This window comes from Bufo gargarizans, chromosome 1, assembly GCF_014858855.1.
Source record: "Bufo gargarizans isolate SCDJY-AF-19 chromosome 1, ASM1485885v1, whole genome shotgun sequence".
Lineage (NCBI taxonomy): Eukaryota > Metazoa > Chordata > Amphibia > Anura > Bufonidae > Bufo > Bufo gargarizans.
The window spans coordinates 328344458-328372040 of record NC_058080.1 but is presented as its reverse complement, the minus strand read 5'-3'; the positions used below and the strand labels follow the sequence as shown (position 1 = coordinate 328372040).

Genomic DNA, 27583 nt, shown 5'->3' with positions numbered 1-27583 from the left:
TTAACCCTCAGTAGTGTGGTTGGTCAAGCTGTCACACCAAGTGCATTTAACCAGCAATAGTGTGGTTATTTTTTGGCCATATCCCAGTCTAATTCTGTCAGTAAATCCATACCGGTCACCCAGCGCCTAAATACTAGGCCTCAAGTTTATATGCCGCTAAATCTGTCGTTACCGCTGTACTGTTGTGGCTGGGCAAGTTATTTAGTGTCCATCAAAGCACATTTTTTGTTCTGGGTTGAAATACAATTCCCAATTTAGCAATTTCATAATTTAGTGGTTTCTGCTATATCAGAGCTATTTGAAATCTATCCCTTAAAGGGTATATAATATTCAAGGTGCACATAGGGTCATTCAGAATAACTTCACACACACGCTACTGTGCATTTCCAAGTCTAATTCTGTCACTAAATCCATACCGGTCACCCAGCGCCTAAATACTAGGCCTCAAATTTATATTCAGCTGAATTTGAATACAATACATTGGGCCAAATAATAATTTTGTTGTTGTGGTGAACCATAACAATGAGGAAAACATCTAGTAAGGGACGCGGACGTGGACATGGTCGTGGTGGTGTTAGTGGACCCTCTGGTGCTGGGAGAGGACGTGGCCGTTCTGCCACATCCACACGTCCTAGTGTACCAACTACCTCAGGTCCCAGTAGCCGCCAGAATTTACAGCGATATATGGTGGGGCCCAATGCCGTTCTAAGGATGGTAAGGCCTGAGCAGGTACAGGTATTAGTCAATTGGGTGGCCGACAGTGGATCCAGCACGTTCACATTATCTCCCACCCAGTCTTCTGCAGAAAGCGCACAGATGGCGCCTGAAAACCAACCCCATCAGTCTGTCACATCACCCCCATGCATATCAGGGAAACTGTCTGAGCCTCAAGTTATGCAGCAGTCTCTTATGCTGTTTGAAGACTGTGCTGGCAGGGTTTCCCAAGGGCATCCACCTAGCCCTTCCCCAGCGGTGGAATACATAGACTGCACTGACGCACAACCACTTATGTTTCCTGATGATGAGGACATGGGAATACCACCTCAGCATTTCTCTGATGATGACGAAACACAGGTGCCAACTGCTGCGTCTTTCTCCAGTGTGCAGACTGAACAGGAGGTCAGGGATCAAGACTGGGTGGAAGACGATGCAGGGGACGATGAGGTCCTAGACCCCACATGGAATGAAGGTGGTGCCACTGACTTTCACAGTTCGGAGGAAGAGGCAGTGGTGAGACCGAGCCAACAGCGTAGCAAAAGAGGGAGCAGTGGGCAAAAGCAGAACACACGCCGCCAAGAGACTCCGCCTGCTACTGACCGCCGCCATCTGGGACCGAGCACCCCAAAGGCAGCTTCAAGGAGTTCCCTGGCATGGCACTTCTTCAAACAATGTGCTGACGACAAGACCCGAGTGGTTTGCACGCTGTGCCATCAGAGCCTGAAGCGAGGCATTAACGTTCTGAACCTGAGCACAACCTGCATGACCAGGCACCTGCATGCAAAGCATGAACTGCAGTGGAGTAAACACCTTAAAACCAAGGAAGTCACTCAGGCTCCCCCTGCTACCTCTTCTGCTGCTGCCGCCTCGGCCTCTTCTGCTGCAGCCTCTTCCTCCGCCTCTGGAGGAACGTTGGCACCTGCCGCCCAGCAAACAGGGGATGTACCACCAACACCACCACCACCTCAGTCACCAAGCGTCTCAACCATGTCACACGGCAGCGTTCAGCTCTCCATCTCACAAACATTTGAGAGAAAGCGTAAATTCCCACCTAGCCACCCTCGATCCCTGGCCCTGAATGCCAGCATTTCTAAACTACTGGCCTATGAAATGCTGTCATTTAGGCTGGTGGACACAGACAGCTTCAAACAGCTCATGTCGCTTGCTGTCCCACAGTATGTTGTTCCCAGCCGCCACTACTTCTCCAAGAGAGCCATGCCTTCCCTGCACAACCAAGTATCCGATAAAATCAAGTGTGCACTGCGCAACGCCATCTGTAGCAAGGTCCACCTAACCACAGATACGTGGACCAGTAAGCACGGCCAGGGACGCTATATCTCCCTAACTGCACACTGGGTAAATGTGGTGGCAGCTGGGCCCCAGGCGGAGAGCTGTTTGGCGCACGTCCTTCCGCCGCCAAGGATCGCAGGGCAACATTCTTTGCCTCCTGTTGCCACCTCCTCCTTCTCGGCTTCCTCCTCCTCTTCTTCCACCTGCTCATCCAGTCAGCCACACACCTTCACCACCAACTTCAGCACAGCCCGGGGTAAACGTCAGCAGGCCATTCTGAAACTCATATGTTTGGGGGACAGGCCCCACACCGCACAGGAGTTGTGGCGGGGTATAGAACAACAGACCGACGAGTGGTTGCTGCCGGTGAGCCTCAAGCCCGGCCTGGTGGTGTGTGATAATGGGCAAAATCTCGTTACAGCTCTGGGACTAGCCAGTTTGACGCACATCCCTTGCTTGGCGCATGTGCTGAATTTGGTGGTGCAGAAGTTCATTCACAACTACCCCGACATGTCAGAGCTGCTGCATAAAGTGCGGGCCGTCCGTTCGCGCTTCCGGCGTTCACATCCTGCTGCTGCTCGCCTGTCTGCGCTACAGCGTAACTTCAGCCTTCCCGCTCACCGCCTCATATGCGACGTGCCCACCAGGTGGAACTCCACCTTGCACATGCTGGACAGACTGTGCGAGCAGCAGCAGGCCATAGTGGAGTTTCAGCTGCAGCACGCACGGGTCAGTCGCACTACAGAACAGCACCACTACACCACTAATGACTGGGCCTCCATGCGAGACCTGTGTGCCCTGTTGCGCTGTTTCGATTACTCCACCAACATGGCCAGTGGCGATGACGCCGTTATCAGCGTTACAATACCACTTCTATGTCTCCTTGAGAAAACACTTAGGGCGATGATGGAAGAGGAGGTGGCCCAGGAGGAGGAGGAAGAGGGGTCATTTTTAGCACTTTCAGGCCAGTCTCTTCGAAGTGACTCAGAGGGAGGTTTTTGGCAACAGCAGAGGCCAGGTACAAATGTGGCCAGCCAGGGCCCACTACTGGAGGACGAGGATGAGGAGGAGGTGGAGGAGGATGAGGATGAAGCATGGTCACAGCGGGGTGGCACCCAACGCAGCTCGGGCCCATCACTGCTGCGTGGCTGGGGGGAAAGGCAGGACGATGACGATACGCCTCCCACAGAGGACAGCTTGTCCTTACCCCTGGGCAGCCTGGCACACATGAGCGACTACATGCTGCAGTGCCTGCACAACGACAGAGTTGCCCACATTTTAACGTGTGCGGACTACTGGGTTGCCACCCTGCTGGATCCACGCTACAAAGACCATGTGCCCACCTTACTTCCTGCACTGGAGCGTGATAGGAAGATGCACGAGTACAAGCCCAAGGCCAAGGCAGAGGAGGAGCAAGAGGTCGCCAAGGCAGCTGTGTCACGGCCAGCTCCTCTGAGGGCAGGGTTAGCATGGCAGAGATGTGGAAAACTTTTGTCAACATGCCACAGCTAACTGCACCACCACCTGATACGCAACGTGTTAGCAGGAGGCAACATTTCACTAACATGGTAGAACAGTACTTGTGCACACCCCTCCACGTACTGACTGATGGTTCGGCCCCATTCAACTTCTGGGTCTCTAAATTGTCCATGTGGCCAGAGCTAGCCTTTTATGCCTTGGAGGTGCTGGCCTGCCCGGCGGCCAGCGTTTTGTCTGAACGTGTATTCAGCACGGCAGGGGGCGTCATTGCAGACAAACGCAGCCGCCTGTCTACAGCCAATGTGGACAAGCTGACGTTCATAAAATTGAACCAGGCATGGATCCCACAGGACCTGTCCGTCCCTTGTCCAGATTAGACATTAACTACCTCCCCTTAACCATATATTATTGGACTCCAGGGCACTTCCTCATTCAATCCTATTTTTATTTTCATTTTACCATTATATTGCGAGGCTACCCAAAGTTGAATGAACCTCTCCTCTGCCTGTGTGCTGGGCCTAAATATATGCCAATGGACTGTTGCAGTGGTGGCTGACGTGAAGCCTCATTTTCTGCTTTGACATGCAGACTAATTCTCTGCTGACATGAAGCCAGATTGTCTGTTACGGGACCTCTCTCCTCTGCCTGGGTGCTGGGCCTAAATTTATGAAAATGGACTGTTGCAGTGGTGGGTGACGTGAAGCCTGATTCTCTGCTATGACATGAAGACTGATTCTCTGCTGACATGAAGCCAGATTGTCTGTTACGGGACCTCTCTCCTCTGCCTGGGTGCTGGCCCTAAATATCTGACAATGGACTGTTGCATTGGTGGCTGACGTGAAGCCTGATTCTCTGCTATGACATGCAGACTAATTCTCTGCTGACATGAAGACAGATTCTCTGTTACAGGACCTCTCTCCTCTGCCTGGGTGCCGGGGCCTAAATATCTGAGAATGGACTGTTCCAGTGTTGGGTGACGTGAAGCCAGATTCTCTGCTATGGGACCTCTGTCCAATTGATTTTGGTTAATTTTTATTTATTTAATTTTAATTCATTTCCCTATCCAAATTTGTTTGCAGGGGATTTACCTACATGTTGCTGCCTTTTGCAGCGCTCTAGCCCTTTCCTGGGCTGTTTTACAGCCTTTTTAGTGCCGAAAAGTTCAGGTCTCCATTGACTTCAATGGGGTTCGGGTTCGGATCGGGTTCGGATCCCGAACCCGAACATTTTCGGGAAGTTCGGCCGAACTTCTCGAACCCGAACATCCAGGTGTCCGCTCAACTCTAAACGAGACACGTCCAGGATGCTCGGAAGATGAGATCCTTATTTTAAGAAGATGAAGGCGGGTTCATATGCCATATCTGGTGTCCATGCGATGCCTCATCATACCAGAGATGATGAGCTGGGTTTTAGAGACGTCAGCCCCATCCTGAACAAGTTATGAAGGATTATAACTTATTATTCATTCTCTGGTATGAAGCCCATATGCTGACACATGGCGCCAGAGAGTCTGCTGTCCCCTATCCTGAGTGTGACCAGCAAACGGGCACATCCTGGTTAGCATCTCTGTGCTATCTAACCCCCCGGGGAGCAGGCTGCTGTTTTCACAGGTATGATGCAGACATATTGGCACTATATGGATGAAGTGTTCTGTACCTGATGATGCAATGTTCTGTACCTGATGAAGGGGCGCCACTCCTCAAAATGTGTTGTACTTCTGCAATAAAGTATCATCTTTATTATTACCATCTGAACTGGATTCTTGCGCCCTGGGATATTTTATCAATTTACCTCTGGAATCTTACCACTTCTTGGAGACCCCAGGTATCTCAGACAAGAAGTCCTCCTTCCGTGGCAGCAGATCCACCATCAAAACATGACTCCAGTACATGTCCTAACAAGCTTTTACTAGAGTTGTGCCTACAGGTAGCACAACCGTCAAAGGTAAGCCTTGCACTGGAACCATCTGTTTCACCTGTCTACAAACGGTATTACCCTATTGAGCGCACTGTTTTGTCTTTAACAGCATAAAGTAAATCCTGTGGATTGAATCTCGGCACTATATGCAGCCTTCAATCAATTCATCAATGGCTGCTTGCCTGGCAGACTTTTTTTGGCAATCTACAACATCTGTATTAGTCAGGTGTATTTCTACCTTAAATTGCACACTATCATTGTCTGTGGTTTGAAAAACACACTTTTTTTTTTTCTCCAAAAAACAGTATTTTCCAGATCTGCAAGTGTTAAATTAAAGTTTAATATATACAGCTTTCATATTCTGTTACCAGAAAAAACCTTTTTGGGCAATATACAACATCTGGATTAGTCAGTGTGCAATTTAAGGTAGAAATACACCCATCATTTTCTGGAGTTTTAAAAACACACTATTTTTTTTTCAAAAAAACTATTTTCAGGCCATGCATCATCAGCACATGTGAAATTACAGCCTTTTATACTCAAATTCAGTTGTTAAACAAACACTCGTTTGGGCACAAAAAATTAAGTTGGCAGCCTTTGATGCAGATGTTATTGTGAGATACACCCTTAATACATTTGGGTTACATTCAGAAATTTTAAATACTGCCATTTGGTGCACCAATATTGAATTCAGGCATACACTGGTTCAGGCCGTGTGAGATACCCCCTCTACATACAAGGGGTTTGAATCAGGCATTTGAAATACAGCCATTTGAAATACAGCCATTTTGTGTAAAGATATATTTACTTCAGACCTACAGTGGTTCAGACTGTGTGAGATACTCCCTCTACATACAGGGGTTTGAATCAGGCATTTGAAATACAGCCATTATGTGCAAAGATATATTTACTTTAGGCCTACTAGATACCCCCTCTACATACAGGGGTTTGAATCAGGCATTTAAAAATACAGCCATTTGAAATACAGCCATTTTGGGCAAGGAAATATTTACTTCAGGCCTACACTGGTTCAGGCCATGTGAGATACTTCCTTTACATAATGTAGTTCTATTCTACTATTAATTAAACACCCATTTAGGGCAAGATCCTAAATCCTGGTGCTGCTGGTGGAGCTCCTGTTGCAGGGAGAGGACGCGGTCGATCAGTGCCAGCTACACGCACAAGTGAAACACCTTCCTCAGGTGCGAGTAGGCGACAAAACCTGCAGCGGTATTTGGTCGGGCCTGAACAAGTACATGCGATAGTAGATTGGGTTGCTGACAGTGGATCCAGTTCCTTTACATTGTCTCTCACCCAGTCTCCTGCTGAAAGACCTCAGTTGGCACCTGCAGCCAATGTCCATCAGTCTTTCACCTCACACCCTTGCAAATCAGCCAAGCAGTCTGAGCCCCAAGTCATGCAGCAGTCTCTTCTGCTTTTTGATGACTCTGTTAGCAGGGTTTCCCAGGGCCATCCACCTAGTTTTGCCCCAGAAGTGGAAGAGATTGAGTTCACCGATGCCCAACCACTTATCTTTCAAGATAAGTACATGGGAGGACCATCGCAGCACTTCTCAGATAATGACGAAACACAGGTGCCAACTGCTGGGGCTTTCAAAAGTGTGCATACTGACAAGGAAGTCAGGAGTGAAGACTGGGTGGAAGATGATGTGGAGGATGATGAGGTCAGAGTGTTTAAGTGGCAGCAGCATGAGGAGACCACAGAGTGGGCCAGAAACAGTGTTGAGGTGGCATTAGCATGAGGAGACCACAGAGTAGTGATGTGGAAGCAGCATGAGAACACAGGGTGGTGATGTGGCATCATCATGAGAAGTGACAGTGTTGAAGTGGCAGCAGCATGAGGAGACAACAGAGTGGTGATGTGGCAACCGCAGGAGGAGACCACAGAGTGTCCCAGAGACATAGGGTTGAGGTGCAATCAGCATGAGGAGACCACAGAGTAGTGATGTGGAAGCAGCATGAGGAGAACACAGGGTGGTGATGTGGCAGAAGCATGAGGAGACCACAGAGTGGTGATGTGTAGAGTTGAGCGGACACCTGGATGTTTGGGTTCGACCGAACTTCGGAAAAAAGTTTGAGTTCGGCACCCGAACTTAACCCCGAACTCCATTGAAGTCAATGGGGACCCGGACTTTGGAGCACTAAAATGGCTTTAAAAATGTCATGGAAAGGGCTAGAGGGCTGAAAATGTGGTTATAAGCATGGCAAGCACTCTGCAAACAAATGTGGATAGGAAAATGACTTTAAATAACATAAAATACGTAAAAATAAAAAATAATCTTGATTATGGAGTAGGAGGTTGAGGAGGCGGTGGATATGGCGGTGTAGGTGGAAGCGGCAGTGGAGGAGGAGGAGGTAGCCTACCCTGCTTTTTGGTTTTAAATTTATTTATATTTTTTTAAATTAGGGTTGGGGGACTTCAACTACCCAGATATAGACTGGGAAACTGAAACTTGTATATCGCATAAAGGAAACAGGTTCTTGGCAATAACCAAAGACAATTACCTCTCCCAACTGGTTCAGGACCCGACTAGAGGGACGGCCATACTGGACTTAGTATTAACCAATAGGCCTGACAGAACAACAGACGTGCAGGTTGGGGGACACCTGGGAAATAGTAACCACAAAGTAATAACCTTCCAATTATCATTCAAAAGAGCGTTTCTACAGGGAGGAACAAAAATACCAAACTACAAAAAAGCTAAATTTAGCCAACTAAGAGAGGCCATAGGCCGAACTAAATGGGATAAAGTCCTCACAAATAAAAATACAGCCACAAAATGAGATCTTTAAAAGCATCCTAAAATCTCAGTGTGAGAGGTACATACCGTATGGGAATAAAAGGTTGAGGAACAAAAAGAAACCAATGTGGATAAACAGAACTGTAAAGAAAGCAATAAATGACAAAAAGAAAGCATATAAAACACTAAAACAGGAAGGTAGCACGGAAGCACTAAAAAACTATAAGGGAAAAAATAGAACATGTAAAAAACTAATAAAAGCGGCCAAACTAGAGACCGAGAGATTAATTGCCAAAGAGTCAAACTAACCCTAAAATGTTCTTCAATTATATAAATGCTAAAAAGTATAAATCTGAAGGTGTCGGCCCGTTAAAGAGTAATGAGGGGGGAGTCGCAGAGAGCGACGAGGAGAAAGCAAAGCTGTTAAATATTTTTTTCTCCAATGTATTCACTGAGGAAAATAAATGACATACCGAATGTTGAAATAAATTCCCCATTAAAATTGTCCTGTCTGACCCAGGAAGAAGTACAACAGCGACTTAAAAAGATTAAAATAGACAAATCGCCAGGACCGGATGGCATACACCCCCGTATCCTAAGGGAATTAAGTAATGTCATAGCCAGACCCTTATTTCTGATATTTGCAGATTCTATACTGACAGGGAATGTCCCACAGGACTGGCACATGGCAAATGTGGTGCCAATATTCAAAAAGGGTCCAAAAACAGAGCCTGGAAACTATAGGCCGGTAAGTTTAACATCTGTTGTGGGTAAACTGTTTGAAGGTTTTCTGAAAGATGCTATGTTAGAGCATCTTAACGTAAATAAGCAAGGACATATCAGCATGGCTTTGTGAGGGATCGATCATGTCAAACAAATTTAATCAGTTTCTATGAGGAGGTAAGTTCTAGACTTGACAGCTGCGAATCAATGGATGTCGTGTATCTGGACTTCTCCAAAGCATTTGACACTGTACCACATAAAAGGTTAGTATATAAAATGAGAATGCTCGGACTGGGAGAAAACGTCTGTAAGTGGGTAAGTAACTGGCTCAATGATAGAAAACAGAGGGTGGTTATTAATGGTAAATACTCAGATTGGGTCACTGTCACTAGTGGAGTACCTCAGGGGTCAGTATTGTGCTCTATTCTCTAATATATTTATCAATGATCTTGTAGAAGGCTTGCATAGTAAAATATCAATTTTTGCAGATGACACTAAACTGTGTAAAGTAATTAACACTGATGAGGACAGTATATAACACGATCGGCGTGACTATCACATACGTGACACAGAGGGAGGGAAAGAGGAAGGCCCTGCCCAAGTGAGAGGGAAGGTGGTGACCCCTGACTCACCTTGCGGCTGGCACCTGGCTGCCCTGACGTCCCTAGACGGGTTCCTCACCCGTACGCCGATCACGTGCCTAAAACCCTGGCTTTCCCTAAGATGAGCCCTAGATAGTGAACAGGGCGGTGGGAACACTAGTCCGCACCACTAGCTCTAAAGGAAAACACCAAGGGGAGGACAGACAATACAGACTAAACATATAATCCCAGGTGGGCGACAACAGGAGACAACAAAAAGCCCAACAGGGATCCGGAGGGTAGCACTCTGGAACAACAACCAGGATTCACAGCTCCAGTGGGTCAGTATAGAAGTCCAGGCAGGAAGCTCTATAACTGGCAACTAGAGAAGTGTGAGAGGAGAATATAAGGAGGTTGGGAGTGGCAGACAAGAAACAGCTGAGGAGGATCCCTGAGTGAGACAAAAAGGATTGCAAGGCAAACACAGAAAACAATCACTAAGAAACAACGTGATCTTTAGACATAGAGCGCGCAGCCACCCGCTGCGACTTCCTGACCCCGGTTATAACGGAGTCAGACGTGGCTCTTGACACCCTCGTGACAGTATACTACTGCAGTGCGATCTGGATAGATTGGAGGCTTGGGCAGATAAGTGGCAGATGAGGTTTAACACTGACAAATGTAAAGTTATGCACATGGGAAGGAATAATGCAAGTCACTAACAGCAAACTAAGCTGCAAAAAAGTGTCAGGCAGCTGCTGCCAAGGCCAATAAGATAATGGGTTGCATCAAAAGGGGCATAGATGCCCGTGATGAGAACATAGTCCTACCACTTTACAAATCGCTAGTCAGACCACACATGGAGTACTGTGTACAGTTCTGGGCTCCTGTAAACAAGGCAGACATAGCAGAGCTGGAGAGGGTCCAGACGAGGGCAACTAAAGTAATAACTGGAATGGGGCAAGTACCCTGAAGGATTATCAAAATTTGGGTTATTCACTTTAGAAAAAAGACGACTGAGAGGAGATCTAATTAATATGTATAAATATATCAGGGGTCAGTACAGAGATCTATTCCATCATCTATTCATTCCCAGGACGGTGACTGTGACGAGGGGACATCCTCTGCGTCTGGAGGAAAGAAGGTTTGTACACAAACATAGAAGAGGATTCTTTACTGTAAGAGCAGTGAGACTATGGAACTCTCTGCCTGAGGAGGTGGTGATGGTGAGTACAATAAAGGAATTCAAGAGGGGCCTGGATGTATTTCTGGAGCGTAATAATATTACAGGCTATAGCTACTAGAGAGAGATCGTTGATCCAGGGATTTATTCTGATTGCCTGATTGGAGTCGGGAAGGAATTTTTATTCCCCTAAAGTGAGGAAAATTGGCTTCTACCTCACAGGTTTTTTTTTGCCTTCCTCTGGATCAACTTGCAGGATGACAGGCCGAACTGGATGGACAAATGTCTTTTTTCGGCCTTATGTACTATGTTACTATGTTACATTGGGAAATATAACCTGTGATAACCCCCTCCAGTCGTGCTAAACACACGTTCAGACAATACACTGGCTGCAGGGCAGGCCAGCTCCTCTAAGGGGTAAAGGGCAAGCTCAGGCCATGTGCCCAATTTGGAGACCCAGAAGTTGCAGGGGCTGACCCCTGTCAGTCAGTTTGTGTAGGCGTGTGCACACTTACTGCCTCACAATGTTGCACGTCCCTGTGATGTTAACGATCCAATTTAATATCTGCTCTATCATCTTTCAATGTTTTTTTCTGCACCTACCATGGTGATCACGGGTGATAAGGAATCAGGGTTCCACGCCGGAGAGGAAGCATGAGAAAGAGAGACCGCATCAAAGGGAAGATTCATTTTTTCAAATTTAAAATTATAGAGTGGAATTATGGGACAAATTATTAAAGCGTAAAAGAGGGACAACTTTTTAAAGTTTAAGCATTGAATGAAAGGATGTGGCGCACATTAATTAATGAAGAATTTATAACATTTTATTCCCTGTCAACTATGCAGAGCAGGGGTTTCTATCCGGCAAAAAGTGAAAAGTGCCACCTGACAATGTAATTGACGATTTTTTAAAATTTATGTTCCTGTCGCCTATGTAGAGGTGCCACAGTGACATCCATCATCCATTTCGATATCTTCTCTATCATCTTTCGATGTTCTTTTCTGCGTCTACCATGTTGATCATGGTTATCGGCGAATCAGGGTTCCACGCCGGAGAGGGAGCGTGAGAAAGAGACCAAATTTAAGGGAGATAAATCTATAAAGAAATTTGGGGATCGAGCGGAAAAGTGGGAAAAACTGTTAAAAAGCAAATGTGGTACAAATTACAGAAGCCCAAATGAGGGCCAAAAGAGTAAAGCGGAAATGTGGGACAAAGTATTGAAGAGCAAATGTGGGTCAAAAGAGTAAAGCGGAATTGTGGGACAAATTATTGAAGCGCAAATGTGGTACAACTTGTTAAAGTGTAAGCATTGAATCAAAGGAGGTGACGCGCATCAATTAAAGAATATTTGAAATGTTATTACCTGTCACCTATGCAGAGCAGGGGTTTATTCACGTCTAAAATTGTATAATGTCAACCCAAGAATGTAACAGAAAAATTAATGAAATTTCTTAACAAATCTTCTTGGTAGAGAAGGGGTCTATGACAGAAAAAAATTTGTTTATTGTCACCCGAAATTGTTAAAGAAAAATTATTGAAATTTATTAAGCTGAATTTCACCCGAAAATGTAACAGACAATTATTATTTTTATCCGTCTAATAGGTATAGCAGTGGTATGTCACACCCAAAAATTGGTGAATTTCACCAGAAAATGTAACAGACAATTATTATTTTTTAACTTGTCTACTAGGTATAGCAGTGGTACTTCACACCCAAAAATGTGTGAATTTCACCAGAAAATGTAACTGACAAAGTAGTGAAATGAAATAAAATAAAACATGTACGAATAAATAAATAAAATTAGATTTATGAGGTGGAGTTCCATATGGAGTAGGAGTTTGAGGAGGCAGTAGACGTAGCGGTGTAGGTAGATGACAAGGTAGCCAACACAGGTTTTTGGTTTTAATTTTTTAAAATTAGGGTATACTTCAAAAGAGTGTAAAATATCCAAAATACAAGAATGAGCAATTGCGCTGCAGTATAACAATGGCTGGTTAGTGCCGGTAAACATGTCTATTCTGCACAAGGTACGGACAAGTCCTGTGGGATCCATGCCTGGTTTACAGTCATGTGAAAAAATTAGGACACCCTTTGAAAGCATGTGGTTTTTTGTAACATTTTTAATAAAAGGTTATTTCATCTCCGTTTCAACAATACAGAGAGATTAAAGTAATCCAACTAAACAAAGAAAACTGAAGAAAAGTCTTTTCAAGATCTTCTGTAAATGTCATTCTACAAAAATGCCTATTCTAACTGAGGAAAAAGATAGGACACCCTCACATGTATTCCCTCTTAAATTGGCTCAGATCTCACACAGGTATATCACACCAGGTGCACATAATTAGTAGATCGTTACTCTGCATGTTGAATGAGGCTTGCCCTATTTAAACCTCAGACATTTAGTTTGGTGTGCTCCTGACTGTTGAAGTGAGAGTAAGCACCATGGTGAGAGCAAAAGAGCTGTCAGAGGACTTCAGAAAAAAGATTGTAGCAGCCTATGAGTCTGGGAAGGGATTTAAAAAGATCTCAAAAGATTTTGAAATCAGCCATTCCACTGTCCGGAAGATAGTCTACAAGTGGAGGGCTTTCAAAACAACTGCCAACATGCCCAGGACTGGTCGCCCCAGCAAGTTCACCCCAAGAGCAGACCGCAAGATGCTAAAAGAGGTCTCCAAAAACCCTAAAGTGTCATCTCGAGAACTACAGCAGGCTCTGGCTACTGTTGATGTAGAAGTACATGCCTCTACAATCAGAAAGAGACTGTACAAGTTTAACTTGCATGGGAGGTGTGCAAGGAGGAAACCTTTGCTTTCCAAGAGAAACATCGAGGCCAGACTGACATTTGCCAGAGATAAAGTTGACAAAGACCAGGACTTCTGGAATAATGTTCTTTGGACAGATGAGTCCAAAATTGAATTATTTGGACACAACAGCAGAGGACATGTTTGGCGTAAACCAAACACAGCATTCCAAGAAAAGAACCTCATACCAACTGTGAAGCATGGAGGTGGAAGTGTCATGGTTTGGGGCTGCTTTGCTGCAGCAGGACCTGGTCAGCTCACCATCATAGAATCCACGATGAATTCTACTGTGTATCAGAAGGTGCTTGAAGAACATGTGAGACCATCAGTTAGAAAATTAAAGCTGAAGCGGAACTGGACCATGCAACATGACAATGACCCAAAACATACTAGTAAATCAACCAAAGATTGGCTGAAAAAGAAGAAATGGAGAGTCCTGGAATGGCCAAGTCAAAGTCCAGATTTGAATCCCATTGAGATGCTGTGGGGTGACTTGAAAAGGGCTGTACGTGCAAGAAACCCCTCAAACATCTCACAGCTGAAAAAGTTCTGCATTGAGGAGTGGGGTAAAATTTCCTCAGACCGATGTCGAAGACTGGTAGATGGCTACAAGAACCGTCTCACTGCAGTTATTTCAGCCAAAGGAGGTAACACTCGCTATTAGGGGCAAGGGTGTCCTATCTTTTTCCTCAGTTAGAATAGGCATTTTTGTAGAATGACATTTACAGAAGATCTTGAAAAGACTTTTCTTCAGTTTTCTTTGTTTAGTTGGATTACTTTAATCTCTCTGTATTGTTGAAACGGAGATGAAATAACCTTTTATTAAAAATGTTACAAAAAACCACATGCTTTCAAAGGGTGTCCTAATTTTTTCACATGACTGTATTTTAATGAACGTGAGCTTGTCCACATTGGCTGTGGACAGGTGGCTGCACTTATCTGTGATAACGCCCCCTGCCGTGCTAAACACACGTTCAGATAATACACTGGCCGCAGGGCAGGCCAGCACCTCCAAGGCGTAAAGGGCAAGCTCAGGCCATGTGCCCAATTTGGAGACCCAGAAGTTGAAGGGGGCAGACCAGTCATTCAGTACATGTAGGCGTGTGAATACATACTGCTCAACCATGTTGTTGAAATGCTGCCTCCTGCTAAGACGTTCCATATCAGCTGGTGGTGCTGGTTGTTATGGCGTGCTGACAAAGCTTTTCCACATTTCGGCCATGCTAACCCTGCCTTCTGAGGTGCTGGGGGTGCCCCAGCTGCATTTGTTGACCTCTTACTCATCCTCTGCCTTTGTCTTGTGCTTCCACTGTGCCCCCGCTGTCAGGTGGGAATGCCACCAGCAGCGCATCTACCAGTGTGCGCTTGCATTCGCGCATCTTATGATCACGCTCCAGTGACTGAATTAAGGACTGTATGTTGTCCTTGTAATGGGGATCCAGTAGTGTGGCCACCAAGTAATCAGCACAAGTTAGAATGTGGGTAACTCGGCGGTCGTTACGGAGACACTGCAGCATGTAATCGCTCACGTGTGCCAGGCTGCCCAGAGGCAACGAAAAGCTGTCCTGTGTGGGAGGTGTATCATCTGTGTCATCTGTATCCACCCCATCCACGCACTAGTGATGGCCATGAGCTGGTCTGGGTGCCACCCTGCTGTGAACATGGTTCCTCCTCCTCCTCCTCCTCCTCCTCTATCTCCTCCTCCTCATCCCCCACCTCGTCATCCTCCAGAACTGTGCCCTGGCTGGATAATTGTGTACCTTGGGGTTGTGGGTGCAGGAACCCACCCTCGGAGCCACTTGGGAATGACTGTCGGAAACCCTATGAAATGATCCCTCTTCCTCCTCTTCCTCCTCCTCATGTGCCACATCCTCTTCCATCATCACCAGCAGCGGTTTTTTCAAGGAGGCATAGAAGTGGGATAGCTACGCTGAGAACTGCGTTATCGGCACTGGCCATGTTGGTTGAGTACTCGATACAGTGCAACAAGGAACACAGGTTTTGCATGGATGCCCAGTAATGGTGGTGAAGTGGTGTTCCGCAGAGCGACTCACCAGTGCGTGCTGCAGCTGAAACTCCACTATCGCCTGCTGCTGCTCGCACAGTCTGGCCAGCATGTACAAGGTGGGTTCCAACTTGTGGGCATGTCGCATGTGAGGCGGTGAGCAGGAAGGCCTTAGTTACGCTGCAGCGTTGACAGGCGAGCAGTAGCAGGGTGAGAACGCCAAAAGCGCGCACACAGACGGCCTGCACTTTATGCTGCAGTTCTGACATATCGGGGTAATTTTTAAGGAACCTCTGCACCACCAAATTCAGCACATGCGCCAGGCAAGGGATGGGTGTCAAACCGGCTATTCCCAGAGCTGCTATGAGATTTCGACCATTATCGCACACCACCAGGCCGGGCTTGAGGCTGACTGGCACCAACCACTTATCGGTCTGTTGTTCAAGGCCCATCCACAGCTCCTGTGCGGTGTGGGGTTTGTCCCCCAAACAGATAAGTTTTAAAACTGCCTGCTGTCGTTTACCCCTGGCTGTGCTGAAGTTGGTGGTGAAGGTGTTACGCTGATCGGATGAGGAGCTGGTAGAGGATGAGGAAGAATAGTAGGAGGAGGAAGCAACAGGAGGCAAACTGAAGCGCCCTGCTATCCTCGGTGGTGAAAGGACATGCGCCAAACTGCTATCCGCCTCAGGCCCAGCCACCACTGCATTTACCCAGTGTGCTGTTATGGAGATATAACCACCCTGACCGTGCTTACTGGTCCACGTATCCGTAGTCAGGTGCACCTTGCCACAGATGGCGTTGCGCAGTGCACACCTGATTTTGTCCCCTACTTTGTTGTGCAGGGAAGGGATGGCTCACCTGGAAAAGTAGTGGCAGCTGGGCACGACGTACTGTGGGACAGCCACCGCCATAAGGCTTTTAAAACTATCCGTCTCCACCAGACGGAATGACAGCATTTCAAAGGCCAGTAATTTAGAAATGCTGGCATTCAGGGTTAGTGATCGCAGGTGGGTACTTCCTCTTCCTCTCCAGCGTATGGGAGATGGAGAGCTGAACACTTCCGTGGGACATTGTGGAGATGCTTGGTGGTGGTGTTGCTGGAAGATCCTATGTTTGCGGGGTGGCAGGTGGCACTGTCACTCCAGACGTGGATGAAGAGGCCGAGACTGCAGCAGAAGAGGAAGCAGGAGGAGCCAGAGACCTTTCTTGGTTTTTGAGGTGTCTACTCCACTGCAGCTCGTGCTTTGCATTAAATGCCTGAGAATGTTTATGCCTCACTTCAGGCTCTGATTGCACACCATGCAAACCACTCGTGTCTTGTCGTCATCACATTGTCTGAAGAACTGCCACGCCAAGGAACTCCTTGGAGCTGGCTTTGGTGTGCTCGGTCCTTCGCTGCGGTGGGCATTAGTAGGCGTACTGTCTAGAGGACAGCCTCTCCGCTTTTGCACCCTGCTCCCTCTTCTGCTGTGCTGGTGGCTCTGTGCGACCACCGCCTCTTCCTCAGAACTACATAGGTCACTCGCATGACCTTGATTCTATGTGGGGTCGAGGAACTCATCGTCCTCCACATCATTTTCCACCCAGTCTTCACCCCTGCCCTCCTTTTTGGTCTGCACACTTTTGAAAGCCCCAGCAGTTGGCAGCTGTGTTTCATCATCATCCAAGACATGCTGCGATGGTCCTCCCATGTACTTATCTTGAAAGATAAGTGGTTGGGCATCGGTGCACTCAATCTCTTCCACTTCTGGGGCATGGCTAGGTGGATGGCCCTGGGAAACCCTGCTAACAGAGTCATCAAAAAGAAGAATAGACTGCTGCATGACTTGGGGCTCAGACTGCTTGGCTGATTTGCAAGGGGGTGAAGTAAAAAGACTGATGGACATCGGCTGCAGGTGACAACTGTGGTCTTTCAGCATGAGACTGGGTGGGAGACAATGTGAAGGAACTGGATCCACTGTGAGCAACCCAATCTATCGCCTGTACTTGTTCAGGCCTAACCATTTGTAGAGCCGCATTTAGGCCCAACCAAATACCGCTGCAGGTTTTGTCGCCTACTCGCACCCGAAGAAGGGGTTTCACTTGTGCTTGTAGCTGGCACAGATCAGACACGTCCTCTCCCTGCAACAGGAGCTCCACCAGCACCACAACCTGGGCCACGTCCCTTATTTGACGCTCTCCTCATATTTCTCGAATTTAGGATCTTGCCCTAAATGGGTGTTGAAATTAATAGTAGAACAGAACGGCAGTATGTACAGGGTGTATCTCACACGCCCTGAACCAGACTAGGCCTCAATTAAATTTGTTTGCCAAAAATGGCTGTATTTCAAATACCTGAATAAAACCCCTGTATTTATTGGGAATTTCAAACGTCTTGATGATGTAAGGGCGCAACAATTGTGTTTTTTGCCCCAAAAGGTGTTTTATTAATAGAACAATATAACCCCTTTATATAAAGGGTGTATCTCACACACCCTGACCCACACTAGGCCTCAATTAAATATTTGTGCACCAAATGGCGGTATTTCAAATATCTGAATATAACGCAAATATATAAAGGGCGTATCTCACAATGACATATGCATCAAAGGCTGCCAAATAAACTTTTTTTTTGCCCAAAAGGGTGTTTGTTTAATAACTGAATATAAAAGCAGTATATAACCCTTGAATTTCACATGTGCTGATGCTGCAAAGGCTGTACAATGGTGTATTTTGGCCAAAAAGTATGTTTTTAAAAACTCAGAAATCTATGGCTGTATTTCTAGCTTAAATCGCACACTAACTAATCCAGATGTTGCATATTGCCCAAAAAGTGTTTTTTTTATACTAACAGAATATGAAAGCTGTATATATTAAACTTGAATTTCACACTTGCTGTAAAATAGTGGTTTTTGACAACAACAAAAAAGTGTGTTTTAAAAAAAAAACTGAAAATGATGGCTGTATTTCTAGCTTAAATTGCACACTGACTAATCCAGATGTTGTATATTGTTTTTTTTACTAACAGAATATGAAAGCTGTATATAACGCTTGAATTTCACACGTCCAGATGCAGCTAGGGATTTAAAATAGTGTATTTTGCACAAAAAGGGTGTTTTAAAATACCCAGAAAATTATGCCTGTATTTCTAGCTAAAATTGCAAACTGACTAATCCTGCAAATGCACCCGATGTTGCATATTGCCCAAAAAAGGGTGATTTTTTTTTTTTTACAACCAGATTAGTTTTTCAAGCTTGGATTAGAATGTAACAAAAGCTCAGATGCAGTACTGGTGCACTGAGCTCTCATAAAATGGCCGCCGCCGCGGCGTTGCTTTTTTTGGTCAATGGGCTCAGGGAAGGGTAAAAAGATTGTGCCCTGCACCCACACAACTAATTGTATGTAGATCGCTGAGTTAGATACTCTCCTATTCTCTCCCTGAAATCACATGCTGCACTGGCCAATCACAGCCATGCCATTAGTAGGCATGGCTGTGATGGCTTCTAAGGTCAGACAGTTAAACGCTTGTTGATTGGCTGCTCTGCAGCCTTTCAAAAAGTGCTGAACACCAAACCCGAACTTTTACTGAAATTTTCGGGTTCAGGTCCGGGGTCCAAAAATCCTAAAGTTCGGTTCGAACCCGAACGTTACAGTTCAGGTTCGCTCAACCCTAGTGATGTAGCAACAGCAGGAGGAGACCATAGAGTGGCCCAGAGACATGGGGTTGAGTTGGCATCAGCATTAGGAGACCACAGAGTAGTGATGTGGCAGCAGCATGAGGAGAACACAGAATGGTGATGGGGCAGCATCATGAGGAGACCATAGATTGGCCCATTGACATAGTGGTGATGTGGCAGCAGTATGAGGAGACCACAGAGTGGCCCAGAGACATAGTGTTGAGGTGGCAGCAGCATGAGGAGACCACAGAATGGCCCAGTAACAGAGTGGGTAGGTGGGGGGCAATACCAGAACCAGATAAAGATGGTGGCTGACAGTAAGAGTACCTGGCAGAAGGTGTGGCATCAGGGGGGTGGCAGCATCAGAATAGTAGCTGAAGCAGGTAGCCATAAGAAATGGGTCTCTTTTGTCAAAGTGGATTATCTAGTCTGATTTGAAAATCCTGGCTGATCCATGCCTAATTAATTTTCACAGATGTCAGTTTCTTTACATTTTGGGTGGACAGACGAGTTATCCTTGGGGTAACTATGGGCCCCACATCACTAAACACCCTCTCTAATGCCACACTGCTGGCCGGGCAGGAAAGCTTGTCCAGGACAAACTCAGCCAGTCGCGGCCACAAATCGAGTTTGGCTGTCTAGTAGTCCAGGGGATCTTCGATGTGGGGTGGCAGGGTGCACTCCAAGTATGCCACAACATGCTCGTTTAGGTTCTGTTCTATGTCTAGCTGCTGGTGCTGGCGAGTAGTTTCTTCATTAGGCAGGTGAAGAAAATTGCTCATCAGCGACTCTAGACTTAAGTTGCTGCTGATGGAGCTGGTACTGCTCCTGCCCCCCCCTTCCCCAGCAGCCATGGCAGTGGAATGTGAGTGCAGAGGGCACCCCCAATCAGACCTGTGTGAGGATGGGCAACGGTGCACATAGGCAGTGGCCAACTGACTACATAGGATGTCTCCACAGTAGTTCAGTTTGTTCTCCCTCTCAGCGGGTGTGAAAAAGGCCCCCAATTTGCACTGGTAGCGAGGGTCTATCATGGTGGATAGCCAGTAGTCATCCCTCTTCTGAATGGTGACAATTCGGCTGTCACCACGCAAGCAAGTGAGCATGGATCAGGCCATTTGCGCAAGTGACTCGGAGGGACCCCGTGCCTCCATCTCCACTGCATACTGCCACGGTGTCTCGGGATCCTCTGCCTCGTCTTCCTCATCGTCCTGTAGCTCCTTTGGCTGCTCCTGCTCCTCCTCTCCTGTCAGCTGAGTAGAAAAAACACCCCTTTCGTAACACATTGCCTGTGCTCCAATGTCCTCCTCCTCCTCCTCCTTTTCCTCTTCCAGTTCAGCCCCCACAGGGCTCATGTGGCCGTCTCCTGTCCCCTGACCAGCCATTGTTACCACCATCTGTTCCAGGAAATGAATCAGTGGAATGACGTTGTTCATCCTGTAGTCCTGCTGACTGACAAATAACGTGGTGTCCTCAAAGGGCCTGAGTAAACGGCAGGTGTCACTCATGAGCTGCCACTGGCTGGCATCAAAGTTACACAGTAGAGTACACTTATCAGTTTGGATCAACAAGAGATGTTCTTCCCATTGTTGGTCATTATGGTTCCGATTTTGAGTTGTCAAGGAGAAAACCAGGATTCGATTTCTTGACGAAGGACACAGAGCAGTTCCTCCCCGTGTGACTCAGTTTGCCCATGAAAATGAGGTGCAGGACATCGTGACACCGACGTGCCCTGCACTTGTGGTATGCTGGAGGGGCACTGTGAATTGTCCCTGCAGTGGAGGCTGAGGACATAGTGGAGGATGAGGAGGCAGAGGCGGACAATGTCGTAGGACCAATGGCGTGACAACGTAGAGGCAGAAGTGGCGTGACCTGGCCAAGTTGCTGGTATGGTTGTGCTGGTCCCTGACCGTAGTTACAGCTTTACACATCGGTGCTGCCGTTCACTTTGGCAGACACCGATAGGCTCAAGGACTGGCCCACCTTCTGTTCTATATATTTGTGCAGGGCTGGTACTGCTTTTCACAAAGAAATGATGGCTTGGGACTATCCACCTCGGCTCAGCAAAAGCCATCAGTTGTCTGAAAGGTGCAGAGTCCACCACTTGGAAAGGGAGGGACTGTAGCACCAGCAACTTGGCCAGGAGCACATTAAGCTTCTGTGCCGTTGGATGAGTGCACGCATACTGCTGTCTCTTGGCAATTGCTTAAGTGATTTATTGCTGATGTAATGACTGACGAGGAGTAGGAGCAGGAGCATCTGGACCAGTAGAAGATGGGAATGACAGGCAGCTTCCTTCGGCTGAGGTGGTGGAGCCTTGACTGGCTGAAACTGGGTTCATGCCAATGGGTGATACAGCATTTGCTGCAGCAGGCTGGATCACCATATCAGAGCCACAGTTCTCCCATGCCACTTTATGGTGACGCTGCATATGTTGATGCAAGGCTGTGGTGCCAACATTGGCACCCTCGCCACACTTCACCTTCTGCCCACATATTCTACATATGGCCATGTTAACCTTCTCCGCCGGCTTTACAAAAACTGCCACACCGTCGAGTAGGTGATTTTTTTTTTCCCCCAACTGTCTGCACTGACTGACTGACTGCTACCGCCACTGTCTCCGTGAACCCCTGCACCACTACTTCCCGGGAAGGTAGGCTGCTCCGAAGCAGGTGGTCTTCCCCAGGCATGTTTGGCTCCCGACCTCCCACTGCTGCCACCCTGCTGACTCTCACCCATGCTACCACATTGCTGGCTCAGCCGCTGCCTCACGGGCAAGCTGCCACCCTCTTCTCCTGATGATGATAAAAGCCCTTTCTGCACCCGGCTCCCAAATGCGATCGGCTTCATCATCATCAAGTAGTGTCTGCACGTCACTGATGTCCTTCTCAATGGTCTCTGGGTCAGGGGCCTGACCGCTTGCAACACCATCTTCCACGCCACTCTCCTCATCACTACTTGCCCGCCTACCGGAGGAAGCGGTGGATGTCTCCTCTAGATCTTGGCTGGGCAGTAACTGCTGCCTGTCCTCTAGTAGCTCGTACTCGCTGTATAGTGGAACTGAGCCCACCGCATACAATACTTCTGTGGCTGAGGAAACAGCAAAGGACAGAGGCAGGTTGAGGACAGGTGAGGGCGAGGGCACAGGGCCTGCTCCCGGGCCATGCCAACTAAGGGTTGTGTCGGACGAACCCACCGACTATTGGCTGGGGGTATCTGATGTCACTTGTGATGAAGTGGATGACAGAGTTAACCAATCAAGAACCTTTGGGTTGCTGGTCAAGACACGACTGCTAGATGACACCAGGAGCTCAGGGCTCTCGCTGCGACTCCTGCTGTCACGTCCCCTTACTCTGCTGCGACCTCTGCCACTCCTGCTGTGTATGGCCTGGCACTTCTCTGTCTGACATACTTTTAGCTGAACTAAATAAATTAAAAGCAAATTGAAACACCCCTAAAAGTGACAAATGGATTTTTCTTCTTGAACTGAAATAGGCCACTAAACCCTTTCACCACAAATAATTGCAACAGTGAATGTGAAGATACGAGATGTGCAGTACCTGAAACTACGGATACTGGAAGCCTGTGCTAGCATTTCTCCTGCGGTGTTGCTATCAGTGTGTGAAGAGTAGGAGAAGAGGGTTGCATTGACAATCCAACACAATGGGCAGCACATTGAACGCATTTTATAAGTGGTCAGAAACTTGTAAATAACTCATGAAAGAATAAAGTAACGTTAAAACCAAGCACACCATAGTTTTTTTTGTGAAATTCCCAATACATTTGATGTGTCACATGACCCTCTTCCTATTGAAAAAACTAAAGTTGTATTCAAAATGGCCGTAAATTACTGTTACTGTGAACAGTTAAGCAAGTTGACACATATCCCCTATATTTTTTTTTACTTACATCATTCATATTTTCAAAATAACAAAAAGGAAAAGGGCCTGAAGCAAAAGTTTGGACATCCTGGATGGTTAATACCTAGTGGCACCTCCTTTGGCAACTATCACAGCTTGTAAAGACTGGTCTTTTGTAGTCAAGAGAGGGTTCTGATTTACCTTTCTATTAGGCCTCATGCACACGACAGTATTTTTTCACGGTCCGCAAAAATGGGGTCCGTGATCCGTGACCGTTTTTTCGTCCGTGGGTCTTCCTTGATTTTTGGAGGATCCACGGACATGAAAAAAAAGTTGTTTTGGTGTCCGCCTGGCCGTGCGGAGCCAAACGGATCCGTCCTGAATTACAATGCAAGTCAATGGGGACGGATCCGTTTGATGTTGACACAATATGGTGCCATTTCAAACTTATCCGTCCCCATTGACTTTCAATGTAAAGTCAGGAGTCCCTTTTATACCATCAGATCGGAGTTTTCTCCAATCCGATGGTATATTTTAACTTGAAGCGTCCCCATCACCATGGGAACGCCTCTATGTTAGAATATACTGTCGGATATGAGTTAGATCCTGAAAACTCATTTCCGACAGTATATTCTAACACAGAGGCGTTCCCATGGTGATGGGGACGCTTCTAGTTATAATATACTACAAACTGTGTACATGACTGCCCCCTGCTGCCTGGCAGCACCCGATCTCTCTCTTACAGGATGGCGTGATCAGCACAATTAACCCCTCAGGTGCCGCACCTGAAGGGGTTAATTGTACTATCATATCCCCCTGTAAGAGATCAGGGCTGCCAGGCAGCAGGGGGCAGACCCCCCCCTCCTCAGTTTGAATATTATTGGTGGCCAGTGCGCCCCCCCCCTCCCTCCCTCTATTGTAATAATTCGTTGGTGGCAGTGTGCACCCCCCCCGGCCCCCCCTTCCTCCCTCTATTGTAATAATTCATTGGTGGCACAGTGTGCGCCCCCCATCGCCCCCCCACCACTTCCTCCCTCTATTGTAATAATTCATTGGTGGCACAGTGTGCGCCCCCCCCCCTTCCTCCCTCTATTGTAATAATTTGTTGGTGGCACAGTGTGCGCCTCCCATCGGCCCTCCTCCCTCTATAGCATTAACAACATTGGTGGCCAGTGTGCGGCCTCCCATCTCCCCCCTCCCCCCCCCTCTCCCGATCATTGGAGGCAGCGGAGTTCCGATCGGAGTCCCAGTTTAATCGCTGGGGCTCCGATCGGTAACCATGGCAACCAGGACGCTACTGTAGCCCTGGTTGCCATGGTTACTTAGCAATAGTACAATAGTAAAAGATTCATACTTACCTGGGAGCTGCGATGTCTGTGTCCGGCCGGGAGCTCCTCCTACTGGTAAGTGACAGTTCATTTAGCAATGCGCCGCACAGACCTGTCACTTACCAGTAGGTGGAGCTCCCGGCCGGACACGAACATCGCAGCAGCCAGCAGGTAAGTATGAATCTTCTACTATTGTACTATTGCTAAGTAACCATGGCAACCAGGACTGCAGTAGCGTCCTGGTTGCCATGGTTACCGATCGGAGCCCCAGCGATTAAACTGGGACTCCGATCGGAACTCCGCAGCCACCAATGATCGGGGGGGATGGGAGGCCGCACACTGGCCACTAGTGATGAGCGGCAGGGGCAATATATTCGAATTCGCGATATTTCGCGAATATTTGGGTGAATATTCGCCATATATTCGCGAATTCATGATCTCCAGGCATTATTTTCTTGATTGCGAAAATTCGCATAAAATTCGCATACAAATTTTCGCATAAAATTTGCCTTCGCAATTACAAATATATTTTGCGATATTCTAAATATTTGCGAATTCTCGAAGTGCCGATATTCGCGATTAAAATTAGCAATTCGAATATTTGTGATCAACACTACTGGCCACCAATGTTGTTAATGCTACAGAGGGGGGGGCGATGGGGGGCGCACACGGATCACGGACACGGATGCCAATCTTGTGTGCATCCGTGTTCTTTCACGGACCCATTGACTTGAATGGGTCCATGAACCGTTGTCCGTCCAAAAAATAGGACAAGTCATATTTTTTGGACGGACAGGATACATGGATCATGGTCTCGGCTGCAAAACGGTGCATTTTCCGATTATATTTATTTATTTATTTATTTTTTCATGGACCCATTGAAAGTCAATAGGTCCCCGAAAAAAAAAGGAAAACTGCACAACGGCCACAGATCCACACAACGGTCGTGTGCATGAGGCCTTAGGCTAGGTCTACACGACGATAGATGGGGCACAACTACACTGCAACATTTTGTTGCACCAATGTTGCGCGACAATTTTTATAATGGTAATCTATGGTGTCGCACTGCAACAAGTGACATACTGCGACGCAACAGTTGCAGAAAAATACATCTCGAATGGATGTTTTGTGACTGTCACGTCGCAGTCGCAACATGTTGCAGTGTGACACCATAGACTATAATTGTAAAAATTGTCGCGTGACATTGGTGCGACAAATATCGTTGTGTAGACCTATCCTTAATCCTATGAGCAGCTGTCTCTTCCAGACTTTCTCTTGACCTCCATTGTTTTTGTTAATTTGCCATTTCTTAATTACATTTAAAATTGAGGAAATAGCAACATGAAACTTCTTTAAAAGTCACAAGCTGGAGGTTTTACCATGGCCTTTACAGTCCCCTGATCTGAGCATCATTGAAAATCTGTGGATAGACCTCAAAAGAATGGAAAATGACCCAGGAACCTCACAGAATGGATGAAATCTGCACTGATGTGTGGCCCAAGGTGAGGTGCAATTTATAACTTGCACCTCACATATCAGTAAACTGCTGTATGTGCTATATATCTGTACATACTGCAATTTTTTTTTTATACCTCTTACCAAGGGACCTTGTTTCCCGGGTCGATCACGGTCGTGTGCATGAGCCCTAAGCTCTCCTCAATGAATGCTTACATTAGTTTACCTTACTTGACACCCTGTGTATAAATAAGATTTACTTATGGTCAAATATGTGTAGTTACCAAAGTCCATATTGGTTCCATCTATGTTCTCTGCAAATATTAGAATTCAAGTTCAGCCTAGCATGCCTGGCTTATCTTATAATGCTAGCTTTGAATATTTCTGGAGGACAGACGAGGTCAGGAGTTGAAATAATCCTTGTCATGAATTTTGAGGACTAAAAGCTGAGGCCTTCTAGTAGCTTGATTCCCTCTATGAGAAACATCAGGACTGAGTGCGAGAAATATGTTAATAAAAAGTCCTGTCAAGTCCACAACATAAAAGAGACTTGATCATCTATGCCTAGATCCCAGCGTCATTATTATTATTATTATTATTACTTTTTATCTAGTTTCCCATCAGTCATTTGTAATTAAGATCAGAGGTCAAATTTAAAGCGAAATCAGAATTATATAATTATATAAGAAAGCAAGAGACAAAAAAATATATGGAGCCGTAGGGATTCTTATGTGCTCTAGGCAGCAAGAGCAAAACACTGTGTCCAGGTACCCATATAGTGCAAATTATAATGAACAGCACTAATAAAAGATAAATACTCCCTAGCTGTGAGTTACAACAAGATTTGTGTTTTCCTGTAACAGATGGAAGAAGGCGACATGTAGATAACAATCAGGTAAAGAGTAGGGACAGAGCAAGTTTATCAGCTGATATTTACTGTACATACAATAATCTTACTTGGAAAATTGCACTATTATTAATCAACACTTTATGAAATTATTTGTGAGGCAGTTTAGGAACCACTGAATGTTCCTACCATGTAATACAGGTCCTCACTTAAACTTACTTAAGAAATAACAGTTACCATATGTATGAATATGCTGGTGTCCACAATTAGTTGTTACAACACTAGGTTTCTCCTTATAGAGAAACAAATCCATATAATGAACAATTGATATAGGTATTTAGCAGAACACTCACTGTGATTATAACTCCACATTATGATGTGATATATACATACCAGGACGGTTCAATTCAACTTGCTGATTCTTCCCTGTGAGTTTAAGATGGTTTCCGGCTTGCAGCACAGCAAGACTGATGTTTCTGGGACCTGTAATTTGGAAGTGCTTTTTTAAGCAATCTATGCAGTAGATGATTGTCTGGCAGCTGCATACAGAAAAAGAAAATCACTGCCCTCACATACTTAAAGGAGGAGCGTTCCCAGAGAGTGGATTAGATTTTAGGTATGCGTATTTGTGTTATAAAGTCTTAGTGGAATATAGGCAGCAGTGTATACGTGGTTTAGAAAAGTCTTCTTGCTAAAGTGGATCTAAAGCACATGGCTGAGTAATTTGTTATTGGTGAACTGGCAGGAGAGGGGTTAAGTTGCCACAGGGGCAGTGGGCATGGCTTATGCTAAATAAGTAGGAATGGCTAAACAATGTTATAACCCTCTTTGGTACCTCTCCTAAAGCAGTCTATTGCTAGGGCATGCACACTTTTGTACGTGAGGAAAGTATCAAGTCTTTTTTGTTTAACAATGCTGTCATTGTTGTAGTTTAACATCCTGTCCCTAGCAAGCCTACAGCAAATGTTTTACAATGCA

The 27583-nt window shown here is 46.3% G+C and overlaps 1 protein-coding gene across 1 annotated transcript in view; it reads right to left on the bottom strand.

The window, feature by feature from the left end:
• LOC122946458 (A disintegrin and metalloproteinase with thrombospondin motifs 10-like) overlaps window positions 1-27106 on the bottom strand; it is a 463435-nt gene extending 436329 nt beyond the window's left edge. Inside the window, exon 1 of the mRNA XM_044306119.1 lies at window positions 26999-27106. The gene's annotated coding sequence lies outside the window, so the exon portion shown is untranslated. The remainder of the gene's footprint in view (window positions 1-26998) is intronic.
• Window positions 27107-27583: the final 477 nt, after the last annotated feature.